Source organism: Melozone crissalis, unplaced genomic scaffold (assembly GCF_028551555.1).
Source record: "Melozone crissalis strain CALT ecotype California unplaced genomic scaffold, PUWL_Pcris_2 ptg000042l_1, whole genome shotgun sequence".
NCBI lineage: Eukaryota > Metazoa > Chordata > Aves > Passeriformes > Passerellidae > Melozone > Melozone crissalis.
This window is the reverse complement of record NW_026535820.1, coordinates 31,031,497-31,042,156: the sequence shown is the minus strand read 5'-3', so window position 1 is coordinate 31,042,156 and position 10,660 is coordinate 31,031,497.

The following is a 10,660-nucleotide window of genomic DNA, read 5'->3' as shown; positions in this document are numbered from 1 at the left end:
AAAAAACAATAGCACTGGACCTCTGGACTGAAGGGAAAAGAACTCCTCAGCAAGGGGCAGTCAATAAGCATCTCCTTCTGAGAAAGTACAGCACCTGAGCACAAAGTTCTCCTTGTCACCATGTCTTAACCACACTGGGTCACAGAGATGCTGGCCAGAGGGGACTTCCAAAGGCCATGTCCCACCCAAGGTGGAAGTTGAACATGTCAGCTTTGCACAGCCAAGTCTTGAAAACTTCAAGGAACATAGAGACCTCAAAATATTTTCATGTCATCGCCACTGATTATGACAGAATTTAGAAATTTAGATGCATACAAAATCTGTGTTTGAAACACTAAGACTAAACTGTTTTTCCACCACTGGTAAAAATAGTCACTGCTTTTTGAAGCTCTGATAAGTAAACAGGGGTAAATCAGTATTACAGGTTTATCATCATATCTTGTAGAGGCCAGCCAGCTCCTTCTGCCCTATGCCAGGCATAGAAGCTTCTGCAGGTGCACTCGTGCATCTTTCTTACCCCTTGAAAGCAGCAGCAGAGTAGTGACAGGGCAGCATCCATTACAGGACTAGAACATGTACCTGCAGTACACAAAGAATTTTTTAATGGATCCTTCCTCATGATACTTGCAAAAGCAGGCAGGCAGGCATTCTCTTCATGCGGAGGGAGAGCAGCACAGCCCACCCAGGAGTTGTTTTTGACCACTGCTAGTGGTGGCTGCCTGCAGTGAGATAGCTAACGAAAGTATTAAACATTGATACATTTCAGTGTGCCAATTGACTGTGCATTTTAAATAGACTCTGGCATTCTCTCCTAGTGGAAAGATTTATTTTACTTTAAGAATATATAGGGCTGTGCTTTCAGTACTTTTTCTTTGTTTAACAAGCAGCTCTCTTGCTGAAAACCCAGTAGACCACAAAACCAGTCAGGGGCTTTTATCCAGGATGTCTGACCCATCGCCTGACAATAATTAGTTCAGGTTAATTACAGCAAATCTGTAGATTTGCAGCCTGAAATCATCTCATCCCCTAAGCTGAACCCTCCAGAGGTTTCTTTTATGAGCTCTGCATCCTAAGGGTGGACTTAAAGTAATGAATTTGTCTCTAATAAGATTCATAGGTTTGTTCCCTAAGCAATGGTGTCAATTATAGAATCTAACTCTGATGGCTTATTTTGCTGAAAATAGAGATATTGAGAGTTTTTAATGAAGCATACAGGATTGTTAACGCTTTTGTTTAACTCTTTGCATTGTTGGAAAGCATAAAACTACAATTATGCAAAATATCATACCACGTTCTAAGTATTTCTGTGTGTGCCAATAGCTAATTTCCTTCTGCTCTATAATGGAAAAGGTTAATGTAATGACTCTGAGATTTCATTTGGAGATGTTCCAGAAGAGTGTCTGAGTATTTGCTGCACTTAATGGCAGGAAGTAATAAGTGAGGTTATGTATTGGTGAAAAATATTTCATGCACTGAGAAGATTAATACTGGAGAGAGGCACATGGGGCACAAGCCTGAGGCTTCCTCCTCAATCCTGGCACAATATAATATGTCCATACTTGATACGTGCCCTTCTGTAGTTAGCTCTTAATCATTAACAAAGCAGACAGTGAATCTCTGGGGGACGCGGTATCGGGAGAAGAGAGGGAACCAGATGTAGGATTCTCCGCTCTCCTGCAGATGAGTGGCAGACACCTCCACCTGGGAATGCCACACCAGATGGTACTGGTACCAGCAAGGTGTCTGCATGGCAAGATAATGCCATGAGAACCTTAAAGGGTTTGACTCTACCCTGATTATCCCAATATCTACACTAATTTTTGGGCATAGTTATTGCACTTATGAAGATGAACCACCATGTCACAGCTTCATTTCAGCATTTTATTTCACATGAGACTGCTTACTTATGGAAAATTTAGCATCATTGCATATGAAAGATTTAGCCCTTTATTTCAAACTTTTAAAATTTACTTTTAATTGAGATCCTGTTCCTGCTATCTGAGTCAGTGCAAGTCACAAAATTAAGGTTTCAAGCTCACAAGAAAGAGCTCGAGTCATTGATTTTACTAATTCTAATAGGAAATTATTATTTTGCTTTTAATAGTGACTTTTTTAAAGGACATCTAGTGATAAGACATGGGGGAATGGCTTTAAATGAAAAGAGGGTGGATTTAGATTAGATATTAGGATGGTGAAATACTGGAACAGGTTGCTCAGAGAAGTTGTGGATGCCCCATCCCTGGAAATGTTCAGGTCCAGGCTGGATGGGGCTTCAAGCAACCTGGTCTAGTTGAATATGACGCTGCCCACGGCAGGGGGATTGGAACAAGATATCCCTAAGGTCCCTTCCAACCCAAGCCATTCTGTGATTCTATTCCATGATTCTACAAAAGAAGAGACAATGTTCAAGGACCCTCTACACCACTGGAAAGGCATTTTTGAGGATGGAATTGGAAGGGGTTAAACATGGCAGTAGTCATCACTGGGAGGGTGAATATATCTAAGGCAGTAACTGTTCACCTACAACAACTCCTAATAAAAGCACAATTTATTTCAACAAGGTGAATTGCTGGAAAATTTAAACTAAGCTGCCACTGCTGGCAGACTGCCACAAGAGCTTGTTCTTCTTCCTGGCTGGGGGTAACACCAGGAGGCCAATGCAAGATACTTTTTCAGGAAGGCTTTTAGATCTGCTGTGGTTTCTCTGCACTTTCAGCTGAGCTGGTTGAACATAGAGGCTGCTGGGTCAGACTGGACTGGCTGACACAGGGAGCGGGGACTGAGGACTGTGTACCTCCTCGCCTTCCCCATGTCCAGGAGTCCACTCAATTCTCACATTTCACTGACTGCTATGCATAATCTTTCACTGATCTCCTCTCTGAAGGCTGCTTATCTAATGAAGTCTGTTACAGTGCACATTTCAAGCAATAAAGGTACCCATTAGGAAAGATATTTAGAAAAGAAGTGCACTGGAGATAGAAGATTAGAAAGAAAACTTTCTCTAGGTTAAGCACAGATCAGATGCTTCCAGCGACACACATTTTTTGGCTGGAAAAGGCTGGAGCACTGTATCAGATTTACATGTCAAGGCTGTGGATAGAATAATCTCTTCCTGTCCTTACCTTGACCTATAAGCTTTTTGTCCTATTTTTCCCTCTTTTTGTCCTATTTTCCCCTCACTCCCCTTGTCTTGCTGAGGAGGAGGAGTGAAAGAGCAGCTAGGTGGGCACCTGATACCCATCCAAACTCAATCCAGTGCAAGTACCAAGATCTTAACTTTTAATGGAAAAATTACTTGATCTCACCTTTTCCTAACAAGGTCTGGGATTGTGTTTCTGGGGAAGGAAACTCTAAGAGCCCAAAAGGATTGATTGCTTGTCTCAAATGGCAGTGCTTCAACATCAGCTTCTGTTTTCTGTTTCAGGGCAGGCATCTGAACCTACAAATTAGGTGTTGAACATGGGTGTCCACTCTGCTGGAAGGAAGGGAGGGTCCACATCACCCTATTTGTAAATCATGCTGCCCTCTTACTCATTCATACAAATAAATAAAGACAAGCTATCAAAGGCTGTACCTGCAGCCTGGTGATTCCAACACTCCTCTTAAACACAACTTGATCCTGGGACATATTACTGGGGGGAGGTGAGGGTAGGAGGATCATATCAGGAAATTTTCTGCTGATGTTGAATGAAATAAAAGTTCTGCAAATGCTCACAACTGTCATAGAGCAAAAAAGGTGGCCTTATGGATTGACGAGTGGTATTAATTACTTAGTGGTATTAATTACTGCTTTGGCCATCTCTGAGAACATTTCCATTACAAAGTTATCAAGCAGTGGTTTAGGTAGGGGGGCACACAGTGTGCTCCCTTTTGTTAAACCTGTTAACTCAACATGGCAGCATATTTTGCCACACAACACCCCTTCCCCGTGGAAAGACCATGGGAAAGCTCAGGTGTGCAGACCAGCCATTGTTCAATCCTGTCTTGCAGTCGGAACTCTCCTCACTTGGAACCTGTAACCTGTTAATTGCCTTCCCCTCATTTATATGATAAGTGGTTCATTTCCTTTATTGTGATTGAATCCCCTCCCTATATTACAAGAAAACTGGAGCTGCAGAGAGTGCTTGATTGGATTTCATTGCTGTAGGCCATTTCTTAAACAGGTTACAGGTTGACAAACATAGAAGGGGGATCAATATCCATCCTTTGCCTCATTGACAAGCTAATCTTTTGAGTAAACATTTCATCAGTACCTGCCATTTGTATACACACCTGCCTCGTGAGGATGGAGAAAGCTCTGCTTTATAAGGTTTAGGTAACTAATAAATGAAAAGACAAGAATATAAATTGGGCAAATTGTTAAGATAGCATTTTTAGGAAAATGGCCTTTCATTGCCTGCAGAGTATAACCAAACACATTTCCAACCACTCTTAATTTTAATTAGGTTGCATTACACTCAGACCTGGTGTCAGGTCCTGTTTCTTTAACTCAGCCTGTACTGCTTTCTCGGAAAGGTCTGTTCCTAAGCCCAAAATCTCACACTTGCTAGAGCTGAAGATATTAAATGAGCTCAGGGGAACTAAACTCTCTTTTTCAGGCATGTGGCCTTCCTGCTTTTTTCCTGCTTTTTCATTCCAGTGCAGATAAGAAGCGCTGCTACACTCAGTAAAGTGACATCCTTCTCTCTTATCACAGGTAACAGGGCTCTATTTTGAGTTGGGATTGAAGTTGGGGCTCTACTAATCATTTAAAGCCCATGAGTCATACTCCAAAAGAAAGCAAGAACGTTGTGTTAAATGTGTTGGGAGACATTTTTTTGTTTGCTTTTGTGTCACATGTTGAAGCCTCCTTCCCCCACAGTGATGTGGGCTAGAACTGGCATTGTCTGTGACATAAATAAGGGCCAAGAGAATCACTGTATTTAGACTTCTCTTACAGTCCTGCGTATTAGAATTGCATGGCTGGATGACAAATGCTACCAAAATTGGTGATGTTGGATTTCAGTCTAACCTAAGATGGAGCATGAACACATTCCCTGAGGTGAAGGAAAATGAACAGCAAACATGAAACTTTGCATTGATGAGAAAATTAAGCAATTCTGATGTGGATTCTTTAGTAATAAGCTTATTACTACCTTGCTGTCTTTATTATTAACCAAAAAGTATATCTTAGTGATGCAAATAGGTTCTGAAGCATGGCAGGAAATTCAGTTCTTTTACTAGCCCTTCCTCTGCTGCCAGGATCCAGAGCTACTACTGGCTGTGCTAGAGGACTGCGCTATTTCTCTTACACTTCTGAAATACCAGAAGCAGAAGCGTGTGCACATGAAAAATGCTTCTTTCCCGGCAGAAAAGCCTCCCTTCAGTGCTCACCAAGGCTAACAGAAGTGGGTCTGCTGGGGCAACCAGATTGGTGCATGTGCTGCTTTAGCTGAGCTGCTTTGGATCCCAGCTACAGGACTTGATGTTACTCCAGCTTTAGGCAACATTAAGGCTTGTAGACCACCTCCATACAGAACTGCCAGTGGATGGGATGCTACTGGTCCTCTGCAGTCATGTCAGTACAGGTAGGATACTGCACCAGCTCTGCTTATGGTGTGTTTGTTCCTTTGGACATCTTTAATTTGCCATCTCACAAAGTCCTGCAAACCAGAACAAGTCCCCGGCAATAATTTTGGAGGCAAACTCTTTCTTCAATTTCTCACTAACTTTCCTGTTTCCTTTCTTCTGTGACATAAAGAAACTCTTCAAAGTCACACAGTAGCACCTTCCAGTCAAATACATTTTGCAGAGTATAATATATTAGAGGGGGAGATTTCCCCAGATGTAACTGAAGTAATACTAGAAACATTTTGGTGCTGCATCTCGCTAGTGAAAAAGGAGGGGATACCACTACTCAGTGGCATCACTGAGTGTAAAGGTGGTGTAAAGGTCGGGGGAACACACACACACGGCTCCTTTTCTCCCCAAGGGAATATTCCAGTCAGTATTATTTTTAAATCCACAGTAACTAAAAGCAACACATCTCAGATGTCAATTCTATCATCTATATAATAATAGGGAGAATAAATAGAAAGCAAGAGATGAGGTAATGTTCAGCAACCTGAGAAAGTATTTAATGTAACACTTTCCCAGCATATTGGATGCCCTCTTTTATCAAGCTGGTCCACGTAGGCCTGAGAACTTTTGTTTTCTAGACTCTTCAATTAGCAAAAGCAGTGTTAGGATACATCTTTTACTTGATGTGCAGACTAGAATAGAAATGTAATAGCAAAAAAACCATTCTATACCCATAGGTTAATTGCTAGCAAATGTTGCTCAAGCAGCCCTGGGTATGTTGATTAATGGCCTCAGTGAGCAGCTGAAAAATAGCCGGGCTGCTGGAAAGATCATTAGCAATTTTAACTCCTCAGCTATTGTGATGGGCATAGAGAAACAATTGCTAACATATATAATGCATTTTTCTGAGTACAGCAGCACACTGAAACGAGTTGTAGCAAGGGAGAGACAATCACTGAGTTGTTCTTGAATTCAATTTTATAGAAGTTTACAAGACAGAGAAAGAAAAGATTTTTTTTTTCTTGCATTTCCAAAGCTTTTGGACACCTCCTTGATAAATGCATGGGAAGTTTTATACATAAACACAAATACTCAGTTCTGCTCATTAAATCCTATTATTTGAAGGAGGAGAGAGACAGAGATGCTGTGTGAAAGGTACTGTGCCAGCAAGCAGACCCTGTTTTTACTTGTAAAGGCACAGCAATATTAGAGAGAGCCTTGTGACAGCACTAAGCTGGCACTCCAAGGGCTGAGGAAAAGAATTATGGTCTTTCAAGCTGCCCTTGATCTTTGAAAGCTCTGAATACCACTGCCTCCAGGAGACCATGATCCTTTTGGGAATTCATGACAATACCTCTCCTTACCCAGAATGGTTGTGGATCCTGAGGGTGCCATAATGCCAATGAAGTTTTCAGGAGGAAATCTCTCAGCAATCAGAAAAGGAGAATTCAAAGCTCTTACAGACCATTCCTGGCTATTTACACCACATAAAACCAGGGCAAGGATCCCAACATCCTCCTTTGGGTAGATGCCCAGCTCCACAAACACAGTCATAAATTGCCTCTTTCTACCTAAGTCCTCAGAAAAGAAGGAAACACCTTCAGGCTGACTCTTCCCAGTGAGGCTTCTGCAGCCTAGAGCATGGCCCCACAAGGACCTGAAACACTGCACAGGAGGCCAGGAAAGCAGGCAGCTGAGAAGACAGCCCACAGAAACACGCCTGGATACATGGCAGTGAATAGTGCTTTGTTGAGGAATAAAGCAGCCTCCAGAAATTATGATCAGGTTCCTTGAAATGGTGTGCATTTCAGCTGACTGTGCAGGCAGGGTGTACTGGTACACTGGTCTGTCCAAACCAGCTCTGTGCTGCTGAATGATGTTTCTAGCCATACGAGTCGTCCTTGACTTACTTCAGGCACAGCTGGGGCATCTCCCCCATCTGCCCCACTGCATAAGCCAGACATGCACAGAACCATCCTTGGGAGTCCTGCTGACATTTCTGTCAATCCTCCCATATTATTTGAGCCACCTGCCCTTCCTTCAGGCCTAGGAATTTCACAGTGACCGCTGCCCATGTCCTTACTGAAGAGCAGCATAAGGGTGATACACTCTCATGAACAGCCATCGCTCTCTCCCGGACTGTCCTTTGGGAAGCCCTGGTCTAAGATATAGGCACGGTACAAACCCTTTATGAAGCATCCCTACTGTTCAGAGCCCTCTCTTCCTGACATCTTTCTGTGCTAACCCAGACAAACTTGTGACACCTACTGTCAGAGACTCCATGATCCATATTAGCACTCAAATCCCAGGAGGGGGAAATAAAACAATCCTGAACGACAAGAGAAAAAGGGTGGCAAGAAGCTGAAGGCTATAACTGGCTGATAATTAGACAAGTTCAATTGTAGCAGGCTCCTGGAAAGCTCATCAGGAACAATCCCTCACATGGTTTCAGAAAATATGCAACAGGAAATTACAGCCTGAAGGCACTGTGTTCACTAGCAATTCCCAACCAAGGAAAAGAGAGACGACACAAACCAAAATAATTGCATAAGACTCCCTGAGCTTTACATGCAAGCTCTGCACTTGTCAAGGGAAGTGGGCAAGCAGCCAAAAGGGACACAATATGTCACTAATTATCAAATATAGGAGAGAAATAGCTGGCTTGTTGGAGAAACAATTCATAGAAACAGATGAAAATAGTATCTTTTATGATGGAAAAGACCTTTAAGACTATCAAATCCAGCCATGAATCCAGCACTGCTAATTCCAGCACGAAACCGTGCCCCTAAACTCTGAATCTTTTAAATATCTCCAGGGATGGTGACTCAACACATTTCCTACAATTTAACTCTGTGTGGAGCCAGGCATTTGGTAAGGTATCTGTGGTGGAAGGGCAGGGGGAAATCCCTTCATGCTCCTTACACTTGGCATAGCTTTTGTATTGAGGCTTCTAAGAGGAGACTCAGCTGGTGCACAGCACGGATACAAAGCATGCCAGGCACTCTAAGCTGCTTTGTGTAAGAAACATACAGGATAGGAATTTGCCACTGTCATGAGGCAAATGAACCCTTCTTGTCAATCCTACAAAAAAGCCAGCTCTCTGTTGCAGGAGGTTTCTTCTCTATTTTGCAGAAAGCCTAACTCAGTAGGGGGGAATGAAGAAAAGTGGAGGCAGGAGGAGCAGGGAAGCCATCTACATCCCCTATTGCAGCCTGCAAGGACACTGCTTTTCCTCATTTGGGAGAAAGTACTCCAGGCCCAGCCAAGCTGCTCTGAAGCAGTGCTCCAGGTAGTGATTCCCTCCTCTGTGTTCTGCCACTGCCAACGCATCGACAGACACACAGCAGTACATGAACAGGTATCCAGCATCATCTTCTCCCCATGCCTAAGGCCAGAGAGGATGTTTAGCCACTGAGTCAGGACTACAAAATAACACTGAGAATTGTGTCAGCCGGGACACTTTAATAAACACAAGCTTTTTGTGAATTTCTATATTATTGCTTTATTTTCTGGCAGCTTAATGTGAATTTTGGATGCAGGTGTGGGTGGACCTGCAGCCCCTGAGCCATAGCCACAGGTGCAGGCACTGGGCTCACCAAAAAAGCACAGAATATAAATTTAAAAGGACAGAATCAAGTGGTCCCATCACTTTATCTCACTGTGTATATATGGGTGAGCTCAGTTAAATCCCTTCCAAATTGCATTTTCAGTCAAATTCGTGCAGCAGAGCCTCAAATCCCGGCCTGAACTATTCCACCGGCTGCCGTGGGATTAGGAATCCGAGGCCGAGGCGGGATCCCAGCCTGAGGGGCGGTAGGATCCGAGCCAGAGGGGCAGTAGGATCCCAGCCGGAGCGGCGGTAGGATCTCCAGCCGGAGGGGCGGTAGGATCCCAACCGGAGGAGCAGCAGGATACCAGCCGGAGGGCCGGTAGAATTCCGGCCTGAGGCGCGGCGGGAGCGCAGCCGGGGCCGGGCGGGGCCGGGCGGGATGCGCGGGGCTCGGCTGCCCCCTGCGGGCCGTGCTGGGAACAGCGCCGGAACACGGCTGGGGTGTTCCAGCGGGACCGGCGTGGCCCGGAGTGTGGTGCTGGGAAAGGTAAACTGTCAGAAGCGGCGAACTACGCACTGGACTAAGCGGATATCTGATCGTGGAATCACGGAACGGTTCGGGCTGGGGGGAACCTTAAAGATCATCTAGTTACTGTCCTCCTCGCCAGCCCCATCCGGCCAGGCTTTGAACACTTCCAAGGAAGTGTTCAAGGACTCACAATTTCCCTGGACAACCTGTTGCAGTGCCTCACCATCCCCACAGTGGAGAATCTCTTCCTAATATCTAATCTAAACCCACCTTCGTTCAGTTTAAGCCATTCCCTGCATCACTACGTGCCCTCGTAGAAAGCCCTACTCCAGCTCTTATGCAGGTCCTTTTACACACTGGAAGGCTACAAAGCCTTCCAGGAGCCTTCTCTTTTTTGGGCTCATCCGCCCCATCCCTCTCAGCCTGTCTTCATAGGAGAGGTGCTCCAGCCCCCTGATCATCTTCACATCCCTCCTCCGAACTCAGTCCAACAGGCCCACATCCTTTTTACACCAAAGGCCCTGGATGGCCCAGGGATGCAGAGCTCTGGGAGCAGGCAGGGGGTCTCCCCAGAGAGAGGGGCAGAATCCTCTCCCTCTCCCTGCTGGCCACACTGCTTTGGTTGCAGCCCAGGACAGCGTTGGCTTCCTGGATTGAGAGTGCCCATTGTCAGGTCATGATGAGCTTCTAGAAAACCAACATCATCAATTCTCCTCAGGAAGAGGTTTTGTCCTTTTGGGAAGGTAAAGGAGGGAAGCTGGTAATTGAAAATGTTTAATGCAGACCTCCTTTTTCAGCACCTTTTAAAGACCAATTCCTGTACTTCCCCAAATGCTCTGTTATTATTTAACCCAGAGCACTAGAAATTAAGCCTCAGACCCACAACAAGTATTCCCCCTCTTCCTCCTCCTCTTTCTCCTCCTCGTGCTGCAGAAAGACCTTAGAAATCATCTGCAGGCCTCTAAAATTAGGTATTTTTCTCAGTTTAGCCTATTCTTTGTTCCCAGGGCAAATGTTACTTC